Raw genomic sequence first — 16,962 nt, forward strand, 5'->3', positions numbered from 1 at the left:
TAAAGCTTCATATTCTCCTAATAACCCTCCTTATACCCAGATAGCTTTGTATATAATCAAGGAGTGACCATAAGTTTCACAGGTGACTAAGTTACTGATTACTTTACAAAATTAGAAGCCAAGTCTTAACTGGTAAACAGACTCAGAAAACTCTCCAGTTTGCCTTGGGCGGGGCGATGTTCTCTTTCTCACATTGCACGCATAGCCTTAGACTCTCACTGAAACGGCTGAGTAATATCTAATGTGCTGGGGTGAGGTGACTTTTTCCTCCTCACGATTGCATCTGTTTCTATAATGTGATGTTTTTCTGAACTAATATTCCTTGGAACATATTTTATTCTACAGGGTTATTAAGCATCATAGCTGTGCTGTACATTTCTAAAAATCACCTGAACCAGACAGCTCTGTGTAGCAAGTTATTGAACTGTGGAATGAATAAAGAGAAGATTGCTGAGCTGTAGAATTAGTAGAATGGAGATTGCTACTGTCCAATATGCATGATTTCAACGGTCTTGTGCTTCACTTCCTCTGGGGAGGGAAGGTTTCACGAATGCATACTTGGTTATGGTCATCTATAGGTCTCTCTCTCTGCGCCCCACCCCTTTGCCCCCCAACTTCAGATACCTGGGCCTTCCTAATGGCAGCAATAATCCCGTTCTTCTGGTGGGACCAACTCTACTGACGGTTTTTCCACCAAGGAAGTGAGTCACAATTTCCAAACACCTTTGACAAATTATTGTATATATTTTTAAAGAGCTTCAGAAGAATTTCAGTTGTATCCAGGTTCAGGCTGGGAAATCAGAGCGATTGAGGTTTCACCCATGTTTGTATTCACTGGAAACACACTGCTAACCCTGCAGGCAAGCTGTGGAAAGCAAAGGAGTAAATGCATCAGCAAAAGTCCCAAAGCCCTTGTCCTCCACCACCCCATCTTCCTCTGCCACACCCCTGAGGAGTCACAGCGCCTGGTGTAACCGCAGTGTTGAGTGACCACAGGTCCTGGTTGGGAGTTTAATCCCTAGGCAGGGACGTGTGGCAGCTGGTCAAGGCAGTGCTGGTCACTCTCTGAGACTAGAGGGCTGAGTCGTCCAGCAGGTAACCAAACATGCCACCGAGGACTAACGTTTCTGAAAGTTGTACCAGCCCTTCAAACAAAAATTATTGAACCTCTCTCTGTTCCTACTGAATATTAGCCAACCTTGGATTTATAGTAAGACTTTTCTTTGAGGGAAAAAAATGAACTGCCTGTATGTCTTTAAGGGCTTGTAAGGATGTATCATCTTCTCTGCATGTTAACAGTGGAGCGTCGAGGGCAGAGGAAGAGTAAGTGGCTCTGTGGCATCGTTGGGACGCATACACCCACTTTTCTTTTGTCTAGAAGTTAGGGCAAGGGAATGTATAAGTAAGCTGCTAAGTGCACATTTCTTTGGGTGTTTTGAATTCATTGAAGATAGTCCTATCTCAAAATCAGAAGGAAAAACAGCAAATATGTAGATATCTGGCATTTTAAAATTAGAGTATTTGGTGGAGGATGTTATTAAAGCTGTGTGTGTCCCTAAGGACTAAGTTTCCCCAAAACTGGTGTGTGAGTGCTTCATTTGAAACAAAGCTGGTCCTCACACTATAAGGGGAAGCGGACAGATCTGGAAATCAGGAGATCCGAGCTGTAGTGTAGGCTCCACAGTGGACCGACTCTGTGTCTGACAAATTGCTTTATCTCTAAGCCTCTGCCTCCCACTCTGTAAAGTTGGGGCACGGGTTTTCAAATTTTGTACTATGGGGTCCCTTCCCTGAGCCATTTGTGGGGAGAAATGGGTAGAAAACAAAAACAAATGGATTCTATATGACCCTGTTTGATACTGCTGTAAAAATAACTAACAATAAAACCAAATGGAAAACCTCTGTCTCCTTGTACCTTCCAGTTTTAGAATTCTGTGACCTTTGAATTCTAAACTCAACCAGTAAACCTCCTTCAGTGTTCAAGATTTCGTAGCTCTTGGAAGGGGGGCACGAAACCAGGGGTGCTTGCTCCCCAGTGGTGTCCTTCTCACACCCACACGTTAGAGTTGTCGGACTTCCATCTTTGCTTTCTGTGAGGCTGCTGCCGCTGTGTCTACCAGGGTGATCTGCGAAGAGATGGAATGATAGGGGAGGATTAATGGTTAACAGCCTCTCTTTCCCCATGGTTCTAGACCTCATGTCAACAACTCCCTTCCCAACCCGTCTGGCTCGCTCAAGTCTCCTTTCTTACCATACTTTTGCTGGGTAGACTCACAGATCTATTCCAGGAATCCTATTGCACTCTACAAAATTTTCTGTTCTCACCTAGAAAAACAGGATGAGACATAAAGCTAAAAGCTGTGCTGCTTAGAACAGGGGGTTGAGGAGAAGTAAGAGAACAATATTGGACTGATTTTATTTTGTTTTATTTTTCCACTCTTGATACAAAATAAAAGAGAGAGGAAATAAATCAGTTACCTGAAACCAAGTAAGGATACCAGGCTTCTTCAAAACGTATATGGGGGGAAGTAAAATCATTATTGGTTTGCCAAGTCTTATGTTAGATGTTAGCAAAAAACATGATCTGGGCTGAGAGGACAGAGAAGCATAACTCAGATGATGCAGAGCCATACTATCACTCATGTAGTTAGCCACTGTGTTACTCTGTGTCATGCCAGATAAACTCTACTGCAGATAGTATATTTTGTTTATTGGTGACTCTCGTGGAAATACAAGACTTCTTTCTCCCTCACTCATTTGCTTGGCAAACATTTGAGGGCTTACTGGGTGCCAGGGGAACGACAATTGGTTACCTTGAGTACTTACTGGGCATTGCCAGATGCCTTGCACACATAGACACCCACTTTCCTGCCTCCAGGACACTTAGGTTAGTGAGTAAAGATGCAGGCACAGGCCCTGGTTAGAGAAAGAGTGCTGGAAAGTGACCTCTGAGTCATGAGTTTTGTAGGAAAGTAGGTGTTTGCTATTTACAGTGGGTGCTCAGAGGCCAAAGGAGCCCAGTGTGTTTTGGGTGCTGTGGATGGTTAGAGACTGACGGAACCTGGTGCATTCTGGGTACTGTGGTGATTAGGAGCGGGTGGAATAGCTGAAATCACCTAGAGAAGAAATTGAGTGGAGATAGGAGATCCAGTTGAGGGAGAGGGGAGGGAATAGCCTGACTGGTCAGTGGAAAGTACGAATAGGCTGATAACCAGGGAGCTAAGGAGGGTGCCTGATGAGAGAGTCACATGATGCAAGACAAGGATTGAGAAATGTCCATGGGATGTAGCAACCATTGCCTAGTAGGTCAGAGGCAACTGGAGCAAACACAACTTTAATTCAATTTAGTGATTAATGTAATCTAAATTCTTTCAAGCAAAGGTTTTAATTCATGTATTCCCCAGAAGAGTACTGTCTTGTTATTATATCAAATGTTTTAGAAAGAAAATACATTTCTTATTGTGATAAAATAAAATTTACCATTTCTACAACTTTTAAGTGTACGGTTCAATGGCTTAAGTACATTCACTTTTTTGTGCAAGAAAATCATGTTTTTAACAATGGTCAATGTTCATCGTAATCGGGTAGAAAAAATTGAATTGGAAGCCAAATCAGTAATGACTCCCCCCCCCCCCCCCCCCCCCCCCCAGTCACCTGAAACTAAGTTAGCATGGCTCAGTAACTGGACATTCACAACTACAGCTGAGTTAGAGATGCCTGTTTGTTCTCCACATGATGTCAAGGGAACAACCATTGGGTGCCAGGGGAACAACACTGAAGGCAGGCCATGTGAGCCCATGTGCACGATCACAGTCAGCCATTGACCAGATCCGCGGAAGGATCCCAGCGCTGGACGCAAGCCAAGCCCCACCACTCGCGCGTGCGCACTGTGATCTTGGATAAGGTACTTAACGCTAAACCACTTTTCTCACCAATGAAAGATTGTGCACAGGGTCGACAGCGTGAATGTCATCGCCATCAGTAAACCGTGAATATCTAGAGAAATGGTGGGCAAGTGTGTTTGTGGGCTGCTTCTGTCAACGTGCAGCCCGGGCTGGGCAACCCTTCCTCTGGCAGCCGGCCCTCTCAGGTGAGGGCCTCTCCAGGGTCGCAGCAAGCTTGGAAAACATCACTGAAGAGGAACTCTGAATTGGGGCTGGCTACTAGCTTATGGTCACATTGGAGAACCACTGTGGTGGGGGGGCATGAGGCTAAGAGCTTGCTTCATGATCAACTCTCTAGTGGCCAGCTTGATAAAGTACCTCTCCCTTAACATCCGTTCAGAGCTCCAGGGACTGCATTCTAAAAGCCCGAACCATGTCAGGGCCGGAAAAAGGTAGTAGACCAATGGAAAAACTCTCTGGACAAATCATACACAGGAACCTTGGCTCTCATGGACAGCAACACCCGAGTATGCTCACACCCAGAATACTCCGTTAATCTCTGAGAAAAGATACTGAAGAAATAGAACACTGGTAGCCATTGTCAAGATTTATCTTACACAGGTTCACAAAAGCGCTCCCTTTCCCTTCCTGATATTACCAATTCTGCTTTGTAAAACATGCCTCTACACACTTTCTCTGTATTTTTAAACATGAATTCACACAGCCTGCTTGGCGTCCCCTCCTGCAGCTGCTGACCTGCTCTGTCCTCTCTGTGGTTGTGTTCTGCTGTGAATCTTCGTTTGCTTTCCTTCATGTAAGGATGATGGCAGTTTATTTGTGATATGATCTGTGTGCTCCCAGGATAGGTACCTGTGTGAGGAGTGTTGCTTTGAAATAGCACAGGGTTTGTTTTCTGTTGTGTTTCCAAATGAGTCTCCTAGAGGAAAAGCTGTTCAGGCACCACCTTCCAATTGCTGGTCCAAGGACATGTAAGACCTACAAATATTGGTTGGCTGGTTTTGATGACCCTGCTGGAGAAGCCCTCCCTGTGTGAACAAGCCCTCCCAATCCAGATCGGCCTTTAGGGCCCATGTGCCCGAGGCTGAGCAGTGATGCCCTGTTAGGCTCTTTCTGGGTTGTGCGGACCCACCCATCTCTTCTCTCTGGAGTCAACTCCATGGCTGGCAGGCAGACTCTCCCTTTGCCATGTTTACAGCTCCCATTGACCGAGACCCTGGGTGCCTTTCTGGTGATAGTCTGTGAAGTCGGACTCACAGACCCTCTGGGTGTCTTTAAAACTGTGACCTCTACCCTGATAGAAGCCAGCCTAGGGAGTCTGAGGAGCCAGGAAAGGGTTACACTGGGTCGGGATGCTCTGCTGTCTGCGCAGCATTCCCCGTGACCAAGTAGGACAGCTCATGGGCCCAGGAGTGGCGTCCCCTCTGAGCCTTCTGCACGGAACACAGAGACCAGAAAATCGTGGGTCTCTCATTGAGGGCTCTGCATTCCCTTCGTTTCCCACTCTGTGGGTCTTTGATGATTCTTGTAGGAAAGAGTGCCTGTGTGCAGCCTGAGTTCGTTCTGTCCACTCCTTTGAAAGCTGAAAGGTGCTGCATCCCTTCAACCGGTGCCTTTGGGAAGCACCTCTGCTTGATATTTCTTGGGGGTCAGGTCTGGGCAAGGGCTCAGAACTCCCTCCAGACCACGGGCAGGGAAGGAACTAAGGACCAGTTCCTTCCAGCCTAGCTCCCCAGCCATATCAGTCTTACAGAAGAGAGAAATTTTGCTAGTTCCAGTGTGACTTGGGATTCATGACTGTTTCTTCCCTGGCATCTATTTAATTTGTCAAACTGGCATTGCTGTGTAAGGCCCTGGGCTCAAAATGCAGAGGCTACAAGGGGCTCCTGAGATGAAGGAGAACATAGGGGCAGATATGACTTATCCATGTTGATACATATTCTTGGCTTCTTTGTGTTTGGGTGGGAGCATGTGACTGTTCTTACTATACGGGAGGTGCTTGCTGGGAGGCCCCTGGCCCTTCATCCCTAGTTGTTTGCTCTCTATTTAGCTGGCCTTAGTGTAGAGCCTGAAGCATGATTTTGTCTGCTATCCCATATATCACTTCCATGCATGCATAGATAGATAGAAAGATAGATAGGTGGGTAGACTCAATTCTTTCCTGTTGGAAAGAATCAGACAGTTTGATGTGCAGCGTTAGGCAGAGAATAGCCGAGGTGAGCCTTGCACGTGCACAGCATGAGCATGTAGTAAGGAGTAAAACAGAGAGACTGAAGAGGTCATGATGATAGTTGTTTGATAACAGTAATAGCTAGTTATTGAGCATTTTCTAAGTTCAGGTACTGGGCTAGGCTACTTACAAACACCTATTTTAAAACTTTTGTATTGACTATATACAGCAGATCCTACTAATAGCCTCATTTTACAGATAAGGAAACTGAGACCCCTAATCTCTGGACCGTATCTACTTCACTATCAGGGCCTTTACGCAAGAGCTAACATTTATTAGACTTTTACAGTATACTTGGATGCTGTGCCGAGTACAATATAGGTATTTCATTCAATCCACCCCAGAATCCTGTGATCTGGGTACTATTATTGTCCCCAATTTCACAATGAAAACCTGAGTGTAGGTGAAGTAACTCGCCCAGGTCACATACCAAGAGCTAGAGGAGACGGAGCTGGACCACAGGTCTCTGTGGCTCTAGGGCTCATTCTTCTTAACTGCTGAGTTAGTCCAAACAGCCCTCTTCTCCTTTGACTTAAATATGTTGTTATAATATTATTTAAATGTGTGCAAACATCCCATAAGGAGTTTGGATTAGTTCTTTAAGTAAGTCTAAGACCAAATGTTAACAATATCCAATTTCAAAATGAATACAGTCCAAATTAATGGTGGTCCGTGGATGTGATGGATGGTGGTTGTCTCCTGGAATGGAGTCACCCTTGCTGGTTAAATAGCAGGAAGACGTAGCTTCACATTGAGTTTCATATTTTATCTGTTTTGGCATTTGGACTTGAAAAATTCCAGCGCATACAATGCCTCGTTTCACAGATTTTGCTGTCTAAAATAGCGTTAACAACTTGAAGGCTTTGCCAGCATGGAATACTCAACCTCCATATTTTCCCACTGCTCACGAGCACGCTTCCATCACTCATGTTGATAGGTGCCTCCTGACAGCTCTCCTAACCTGCCCGCTTCTCCTGAAGAGAAAGCTTGATTTGTGGCATTATTAAAAGATTAATTAAATAGGTATTAATCCACTGATGGCTGGAAATGAAACGAGGAACCTACATTATTGCTTGTTTCCTAGTGCTCTTCTGCTAGTGAGCTGGTCTTACAGAAACCACAGGCACATGCTCGTGCACTCAGCCTGACACCAGGCTCAATCACTGTACAGTGTGGTACTGCAGTTCTCCTGCTTCTTTATTCAACCCACCATATGTGTGGCCTTTCACAGTGACCTTTGGTCTTTGCAAGTGCAAATCTAGATGTGGCGTGGACTCAGAAATCTAGGTTATAGCGGCTGATCCAGACCACCCAAGTTACACTTAGATTAATGTAGACTAAGATTTTCATTGACCTGAGAACATAAAGTTTGAAAATTCTCATAGACTGCCAAGAATGCATCCACAGATGCACAGTCTTCCCATCCTGCTTCAGGAACCAGCATTCCAGAGTCTAGCCCCCTGGTGACCCACTGTCCCTGTCCTCATTCCTGCCACTGCACCGCTGGGTGGGTGACTGGGCGCATGCCTGCTCCCTGTTCCCCTGTCCCTTCCATGATTCAGCTTCCACTTGGCCACTGGCCTTGTACTCCAATATCCTGAGGGCGAGGTACCTTCCTAACAGCCCCTCTTCCCAAAGAGCTCAGCCCGCCTGGTGTGACCTCTGCCCAGGGAGTCACCACACAGAGGCTGTGCAGAGATGCAGCAGAGAAGGGGCTGGGAAGCTTCCCCAGGGCTCAGGCCACAGAGGGACATGAGCACCCGATGACATGTTTGGAGTGGAGAGCTATCGCTGGCTTTTTGAGAGAGAAAGTTTGGGGGAGATAACTGCGCGTCATGCCCTTCTTGTCCTTTGGGCTGCCACGAAGCAGTAATAGTTTGTGCCATTAAACAAACTTGAACCAGTAGTTTCCTCTTTGATGAAGGCACCCCTGAAAAAAATTAAGTGGAGAACTAGACTTCCATATCTGTATCTCCCATAAATGAAATGCACCCAGATCACTCCGCTTCTTGGCGGTTTTATCACTGAAAAGATGGTCTTCTTCGCAGCCATCTTTCAGTTTCCTCGTTTCATGTGTGCTTCTTGCATCTGATGCAACACCGCAGACCCACCACGTTGAAGGGTTGTTGTCAGAAGTTTCATGTGAGCTTGGGGTTGTCCGGAGAATCGGGTTACTCTAGGAGACATGAGTCTTGTTCTTCCAAAGGATTTAATTGAATTACAGAATGTGCCACCCTGGGAGGCCCACGCTGGAGTCCTGGGATCTCACAGTGCCCAAACCCTGTTTTCCCTTTGTAATCATTACCCCAAAACACAGTGGTGTTCTCTGACCTGTGGCTGGATCGGATTTTCCATTTCCTTTGTGGGGTCACTGTAGGTTCTTATTTCATGTTCTCTTCGGGGAATAATTGCTCTCTTTTGCTGTTTTTCCAAGCTCTCCTTTTTGGCATGTTTGCTGTGTACCTTGTGACAGTGGAAGCGAATGTTTGCACAGTTGGCTTTTCGTTCCATCACTGCTGCTCTGGCGTCTGCGGGGAGGAGGGGGGAGAGTGTGCAGAGCGAGGGCTCTGCTGCCTTCAGCAGGCTGGAAGATATCCCTTTGGTTCCCATCACACGCCCCCTCTCGTTTTTTAAATATTTTTTATTGATTTCAGAGAAGAAGGGAGAGGGAGAGAGGATATAGAAACATCAATGATGAGAGAGAATCATTGATGGGATGCCTCCTGCATGCCCCCTACTGGGGATCGAGCCCGAAACCCAGGCATGTGCCCTGACCGGGAATCAAACCTCGACCTCCTGGTTCATAGGTCAACGCTCAACCACTGAGCCACGCCGGGCAGACTCCCATCCCCTTTTTAAAAGGGATGGTAAGGCAACTTGGAATGAAAGAACAATGGAAAACCTTGGGATAATTACCTTCCAAAAAGTTATGAAGACCTCTGATATCTTCAGTTGAAAATTATTAGGAACAGTTTATAAACACGAACCTGAAGAATTTTGGCAAAGGAGCAGGAACAATGGTTGTTACATGTCTAAGTTATGAATGAAACAAATGAAACCAAGTGGGGAAATGCATGGTTTTGTTATTTCCCCAATTCTCTCTCACACATTTACGAGACAAGGGAAATCAATGGTGGTAAACTATTGTAAAGAGGTTTAGAGCAGAGTTCTGCACGAGAACTCGCTGCAGTGACGGGAATGGTGTCTGCACCATGCAGCCCTCTAGCTGCCGGGCACATGTGGCTACTGAGCATTTGAGATGTGGCTACTGTGATGGAGGGACTGAATCTAACTTTAGTTCATTTTAATTAATTAAATTTGAGTAACCACAAGTAGCCCATGGCCACTCTCGGTCAGCTGTGCTGGAAATGTGGAATTAAATCATCTCTGTGTGATCTGTGTCACCACCTCTGATCTTCCCACCAAGTTCCAGATTCAGATATCCAGCTCCCTTGTTGAGATTGTACTTGGATGTCCAATACGTCTTTCAAATGCAGTGTGGCCAAACAGAACCCTCATTCCAGTCTTTCCAATCTCAATAAATAGACCCACCACCCATGTAATTGCTCAAGCCGGGAACATTTGTGTCACCCTTTAATCTTCAAGTCCTCTCAGCTCTTTCTCCAAATTATATCCTGAATTCCTCACTTTCTCTCCACCTCCACTGCGGCAAAGCCACCTCGTTTCTTGCCTGGAAAACCATAGCACTTCCTGGTGGATCTTCCTGCTTCCCACTCAGACCTCTACAGCTAATTCTTCACTTACAACTAGGCTGATGTTTATATACTCACCAACGTCAAACCCTCTGATAGACAACAGTAGCTTCCCTATGACTCTGCTCATGTGACATCTGCAGAGCTTCCTCACACCACCCATATACTCATCACCCAAATAATTCCTCTAGAGTCATCCACTTTTTTTCAAGCATCTACCACTCCCTGAAAATATATTTATTTATTTGCATCTCCATTCATACCTCCTAGTTGCTCTAGAGTGAACTCCACCAAAGCAGGAACTTATTATTCTTGTTTTCCACTATATCTTCAGTACGTAGATTTGTACCTGGACAGAATGAGTGTCTATATATGAGTTGGCTGAATGAATGAATGAATTTATGGAACATGATGAAAACCTATGTATGCAGCACTATAACAGAATAGATATAATTGTAAAATATTAAAGCTGGATGAACTAGAGTTCTCTTAGTTCAGTTTCCACATATTAAACATGAGGAAAAAGGACAATTGATATTGTCACATATGTGAATAGTAGAGATAATTTGCTAACATTTCTCATGAAAGCCTCCTGAACTAGACAGATTTGGACTGGATGCCAAAAAAATTGGTTGTATTCTAAACTGATCCCTCAGTCATATCCTGCAACTATTGATTGATAAATTCATAGCAGCCAGAATAAGTTCTCAGTGACTTGGTGAGGACATATGTGTGCAAATGTTTTAACAAGCACAAAATGGGGGATGGTCCATAATGAGTGATAACATGGGGTCACCATCTTCCTTTTCCTACCTTACCACTATTAGTCAACTCTCCCTGAGTCTTGGCTTTTGTCTTCGCCATAATCCCATGAGAGGGGCTGCAGCTGCTCTTCCATCCTCTGTATGGAGCATAGTGCCTGCCCCCAGTAGATACTCAGTAGGAACTTCTGAGGAATGAGTAATCATCACTACAAGATGGGAAAACTCTTGTCAGGGGGTACTGGGTAAGTTTAAGAAACTTTCCATCATTGTGAAGAGTCAGGGTATCATTTCTCTACATTCCATTGGTGCAGTTCATTTGCTGAGTGGAACCGGTGTCAGCAGTGAACACGCTGGGTAATTTGTGTTGGTGTGCAGGGCTTTCAGGCAGCACTCCCAATTCAGGTTAGAGTCCTTGGCACAAATTCTGTCAAGCCGACAAGACCTGAAACTAATGTTTAGAAAATTTAAAGAGACAAGTTCTAAATACTCTACATCCTTCACTTGGGTTTCAGTTGTACCTAACAGACAGGAATGCCAACGATCCAGCATGAGGTAGATGCCAGCTCCCAGTTTTCATCTAGCCCTTGGCATAGGAGACGGACTGAGGGGCCACAGGTGACACATCTCAGCCAGGTTACTCCTTACAGTGGTTCTCAACCTTCTGGCCCTTTAAATACAGTTCCTCATGTTCTGACCCAACCACAAAATTATTTTCGTAGCTACTTCATAACTGTAATGTTGCTACTGTTATGAATCGTAATGTAAATATCTGATATGCAGGATGGTCTTAGGCGACCCCCGTGAAAGGGTCGTTCAACTGCCAAAGGGGTCGCGACCCACAGGTTGAGAACTGCTGCCTTAGAAGATAATTAAGCCTCAGGCAAGCACCAAGGGTACCCAGACCTCTGGGCCCCTGGGAGCATGGGGTTTACTTCAGGCTCTGAGGACTTCTTATGGGAGAGCCTGTGGACTAAGGTGATTGCAGACGTGAATGGAATGCTTGGCCTGTGCACTGCCTCACACTAGAACTTGATGAGGTTTGGGCAGGGAGGAAAGAGGGGTGGGGCAGGGGGCGGGGTTCAGGATGTGCTTAGCGCACTCTGCATTCTTTTTTTTTCTGCACTTCCTTTTATTATCATCATAGCCTTTGCATCAGAATACATAGCAATGATAATTTTACATTACTCTGCCAAGAAAAAAAATTAAAACTCAAGTTATCTGAAGCCTGGACACACTTCCATGATTAGCTGACTGTCTCAAAGTTGGTGACTTCTTCCTGCTGTCAGCAGATCCAGGCCCCAGAAAGACGGGACAGGTTACAATCGTTTCTGAAAAGTATGCTACAAAATGGATGGCCTATTCTAAGCCAGGTTACAAAGTAAGGATGGGGTAAGGGAGGGACATTTTCTTTCAGACATAGAATTTCTGAAGAATCCCAGTCCATCATTTTTCCCCAAAATGGTTGGAGGAGGGATAAAATCTCAACATGAGCTTCAAAGCACTCTGTGCCAAGGGGACAGAGTTGCCTTGCTGAGGAGGGCTGCTAAGGAGGGACATGGCCAGGTGGATCACCCTTTCCTGGGCGAGGAACACGGAAAGCTTGTCCCCCCGCCCTGAGGTGGGAAGGTGGGCTGAAGCCTGGCACTGAATTCTCTAAGAGGTTTCTTCTAGAAACAGACAACTCAGACTCTTCCTTTCACTTCAGCAAAGAAGTTATTTTTTAAAGCACTTGGGAAGTTACCCTCCAGCCTTGGGGGGGCGGGGGGTGGAGGCTCAGAGAAGAGAGTCATCAGTACAGCTGCCTTTCAGGCTGTAGCGGAATTCCTGAAGGTTGAAGACCCCGTAGAAGTGGACAAAGGCTGCTGCCACCACCAGGACGTGAAAAATCTGATGTGACTGGAACCATATGTCAAACTTTCCAGGACAGAAGCGCTCAGGAATTCGAGCAGCAAAGAGGCCAGCCCCGGTGATGTACATCACGGCCATGAGGAAGAACCAGCCCATCTGGCCCACGGTGGTGGCCTTGACAAAGCCCTCAGAGATCGTAAAGTGCATGGTAGGCACAACGCCACTCAGGCCCAGGCCCAGGAACACCCCTGCTCTTGTCTGCCGGTGTTGAGGCATGGCAAACCGGTCCCACTGTGCCACAATGATGGCGGAAATGCCCAGGACACAGATGATGGAGAGGTAGATGAGCCGTGACTGTGGGGAGCAGTAGAAGGAGTAATACAGCCAGGGGACAAAGCTCCCCATAATCAGTATGGCAATCCCTGAGTAATCCAGTTTGGAAAAAGTCTGAGAGACTTTCTCTGAGTGACAGTAGACGGTGTGAAAGAGCCAGGAGAAGCTGAGGCAGAGCACCGTGCTCAGGAAGAACATCCCAAACACCACCTTCTCCTGCAGGGGGGCCATGAAGTACATGTTTGGCCTCAGCAGGGTCAAGATTCCCAGAAACAGAAACAGCACAAATCCAAGCAGATGGGTCCAGATATTGCCAGTCTCTGTGTGGATGCGGAAGATGCTCCTGAAACAGGCCCGGAAGGAGGGCATGGGCGGCCTGTGGCCGTGGAGCAGGTAATCGTTGTCCTTCAGCCAGTCAGGGAGCACACTGTATGGGATGACCCTCCAGCGGCCCTCCCAGACCTTATACACAAACTCCTCCATCTTCTCCATGGCACGGTATGCTTGCAGGGGAAGTGTCAGGACCCTCATCTCCTCTTCCTCCTCTTCCTCCTCCTCCTCCTCCTTCTCCCTTTCTTCTTCCTCCTCCTCCTGGGGCACTGGGCTGGCTTCCTCTGCTTCAGCTTTGGCTGGGACAGCGATTCCCGGTTTGCCCTTCTCTTCTAGCAGGGGTCCCAGTTCGGCCAGCTCCACCGTGTCAGTCTCCCTGTTACTGGCAGGAGCCCCGCTGCCCTGTGCCACCACCGGTCCTTTGTGAGAAGGCATCTAGCTGGTACCTCAACACCTGCAGCTTCAGCTTGGGGAGGGGCTGGGTGTCTCCGCCCCAAGGGGCAGAGATCTCCCTGTGACGGCAGACACAGGGGCGTTGGGCTCAGCTGGGGCTGCGAACCCCATGCGACATCCCTCAGTGCTGCAGGCAGCCTGCCCCCCAGCGACCTGATCTTTATGCGCCTCACGCCTGAAGGGGGCCCAGTGCTGACGCCACCTCCGCTTCCCGCGTGGGAAGGGGGCCCAGCGCTGGGCTGACGCGCTGGGCTGACGTCACTTCCGTGCAGTGGCTCCCGGCCCCTGTCTCTGCATTCTTATGCAGGGGGCCCTTTAAAAGTCTACAAGTGAGTTCTGTAATTGGAGGCCAATGCCTTGAGATAGCTGTGTGAGTTTTCTCGACAATCCTGCATTTCTTCCTCAGCGACATTGGATACGAGGTTTAGTTTAGGCCGCGGAGATGTGAAAAAAGGCCGTTCCCTTATGCCTGACCAGGGCGCACAGCTGGTGGCTGCTCCAGATGAGCCGCCGGACAGATGGTGGCAGCTGCCCTGGTCATGCCACGGCAGGAGTAGCCTGCTCGTTTCCTTCCAAGCTGGTTCTTTTCTGAAATGCAGAATTCTGTCACTTCCACTCTCTCCCTCCGTCCTTCCCTCCTTTCCAGTCTCTAAAAATCGATGGAAAAAGGCAAACAGTGGGGCCAAATCTTTGGGTTTTATTTATTTATGTATTTATTATTTTTTTAAATTAAATCCTTATTTTTCAGATTATTACAGTTGTTCCTCTTTTTTTCCCCCATAGCTACCCTCCATCCGGTTCCCACCCTACCCTCTGCCCTTACCCCCCACCCCCACTGTCCTCATCCATAGGTGTACGATTTTTGTCCAGTCTCTTCCCGCATCCCCCACACCCCTTCCCCGCCCCCCCAGAATAGTCAGTCCACTCCCTTTCTATGCCCCTGATTCTATTATATTCACCAGTTTATTCTGTTCATCAGATTATTTATTCACTTGATTTTTAGATTAACTTGTTGATTGATGTGTATTTGTTCATAATTTGTATCTTTACCTTTTTCTTCTTCTTCCTATTCTTAAAGGATACCTTTCAGCATTTCATATAATACTGGTTTAGTGGTGATGAACTCCTTTAGCTTTTTCTTTATCTGTGAAGCTCTTTATCTGACCTTCAATTCTAAATGATAGCTTTGCTTGGTAGAGTAATCTTGGTTGTAGGTCCTTGCTATTCATCACTTTGAATATTTCTTGCCACTCCCTTCTGGCCTGCATAGTTTCTGTTGAGAAATCACCTGACAGTCGTATGGGTACTCCCTTGTAGGTAACTGACTGTTTTTCTCTTTCTGCTTTTAAGATTCTCTCTTTGTCATTTGCTCTTGGCATTTTAATTATGATGTGTCTTGGTGTGGTCCTCTTTGGATTCCTTTTGTTTGGGGTTCTCTGCACTTCCTGGACTTGGAAGTCTATTTCTCTCACCAGGTAGGGGAAGTTTTCTGTCATTATTTCTTCAAATAGGTTTTCAATATCTTGCTCTCTCTCTTCTTCTGGCACCCCCATAATTTGGATGTTGGTACGCTTGAAGTTGTCCCAGAGGCTCCTTACACTATCTTCTTATTTTTGGATTCTTTTTTCTTTTTGTTTTTCCGGTTGGGTGTTTTTTGCTTCTTCGTATTTCAAATCTTTGACTTGATTCTTGCGATCCTCTAGTCTGCTGTTGGAACTCTGTATAATAGTCTTTATTTCGGTCAGTGTATGCTTAATTTCTAGTTGGTCCTTTTTCATAACCTTGAGGGTCTCACTAGATTTCTTGAGGGTCTCACTAAATTTATCGGCAGTTTCTAGAAAATTCTTGAAAAACCTTATAAGTGTGATTTTGAACTCTATATCCAGTAGTTTGCTGTCCTCCATTTCTGTCATTTGTGACCTGTTTCTTAGTCTCCGCATTTTGGCTGCTTCCCTGTGTTGATAGAGTGGCTTTCTGTGCTAGGTGTCCTATAGGGCCCAGTGGCTCAGCCTCCCCAATTACCTGAGGTGGACACTCTTGGTGCACCCCTTTGTGGGCTTTGTGCACAGTCTTGTTGTAGTTAAGCCTTGATTGTTGTAGGTATCACTGAGAGCAATTGACCTCCAGGCCAATTGGCTGTGAGAATCAGCTGTGTCTGCAGTGGGAGAACTTCTGTGCTGGAGACACCCTTCTGGGGCAAGACTTGCTTTAGTGGGGCTTTGGTGCTCACTGAGTCTGTCCTCTGAGTGTGTCCCTTATGGATCTGAGGAGCTGTAATCTGGATGGTCCCACTCTGACCACTGGGTACACTGGCTCTTGGATCTCTAAGGAGGTGCTAATTTAGCCTCTGCCTGAGGCTACCCAGCAGGAGCTACGGAGAGATCTGCAGATTCCTCTTCTTTGTTTGGGGTTTGTAGGTGCCCAGATTAGCCCCAGCTGTGAAGCAATGCAAGCTGCTGTGGGGCCTTGGGCCTCCTTTTGGAAGTTCTGGGTCTCTCTAACCCAGCTGCAGTTTGTTAGGTAATTTTCAGATTGCAAAGGGCCAGGCCTTTCATATGCAAAAGCCTCTGCGCGCAGCTTGGGTGGGGCGGGGTCTCAGGGGATCAACAGGGTGGAGCAAGCAGCTATGGCTGCTCCTCAGTCCTATCCTAAGAGGCCCCGCGTCTCAGTGTCACCCGATAATCGCTGCAAGCACCTCTGAGAGAAAGCCGCCCTCGAGTTCCAACCAATGCCAGACAGTCCAGTTTCTCCCCCTATGAGTCTGGGTCCCCAGAGACTCGCCCGGAACTGGAGTTCAGAGCAGTCGGAAGCTTGAGACTCCCTCCAGACTGAAAAAGACAACCATGTCCTCAGTTGCCAGTCCTTTCCATGTGCACTTCCATACCTCTGCACTTTACTTCCACACCTCCTCTGAGTCTCAGTGTACTTTTCTCTTTCCTTCTAGTTGTAGAATTTCCACTCAGCCAGCCTTCCTGTGGTTCTGGATGATGTCTGTTTTGTCTTTTAGTTGTATTTTTGAAGTGGTTGTGCAAGGCAGCAATTTACGGTGTTTACCTATGCCACCATCTTGGTTTCTTCTGGAGCCAAATCTTTGAAGCTGGTTCCAGCAAGGCAGTTCTCCACATGCTTATATAGCATTAAGCGGGTGGGTTTCAAGCACTTGGCAACAGCTTGAAATGCAAGTGCAGATCCATCACCCCCAGTGCCTGCTCCTCACAGGTCTGCTCTGATGCCTTCGCTCAGGAAGGACAGCCTTTCCCTGTACTTCCTCCTGCACAGGCTCCAGGCAAGATAACCAAGCTGAACTCCACCCCCGCCCAGCTCAGATCTTCCTGAGGTGGGAGGGGCGGTGATGCAGGAACACCGCCTGCAAAGGTGGAGATGTGGGG

General features: G+C 46.9%; 1 protein-coding gene and 1 pseudogene across 5 annotated transcripts in view; one reads left to right on the forward strand and one right to left on the reverse strand.

Annotated features, from left to right (window-relative positions):
* SLC22A23 (solute carrier family 22 member 23) overlaps positions 1 to 16,962 on the forward strand; it is a 181,416-nt gene that overhangs the window by 51,390 nt on the left and 113,064 nt on the right. The window lies entirely within an intron of this gene.
* Positions 12,383 to 13,555, reverse strand: LOC139001972 (adiponectin receptor protein 1 pseudogene; annotated as a pseudogene).

This window comes from Myotis yumanensis, unplaced genomic scaffold, assembly GCF_028538775.1.
Source record: "Myotis yumanensis isolate MYYU_CA2020_CCGP unplaced genomic scaffold, mMyoYum1.0.hap1 SCAF_2, whole genome shotgun sequence".
Classification (NCBI taxonomy): Eukaryota; Metazoa; Chordata; class Mammalia; order Chiroptera; family Vespertilionidae; genus Myotis; species Myotis yumanensis.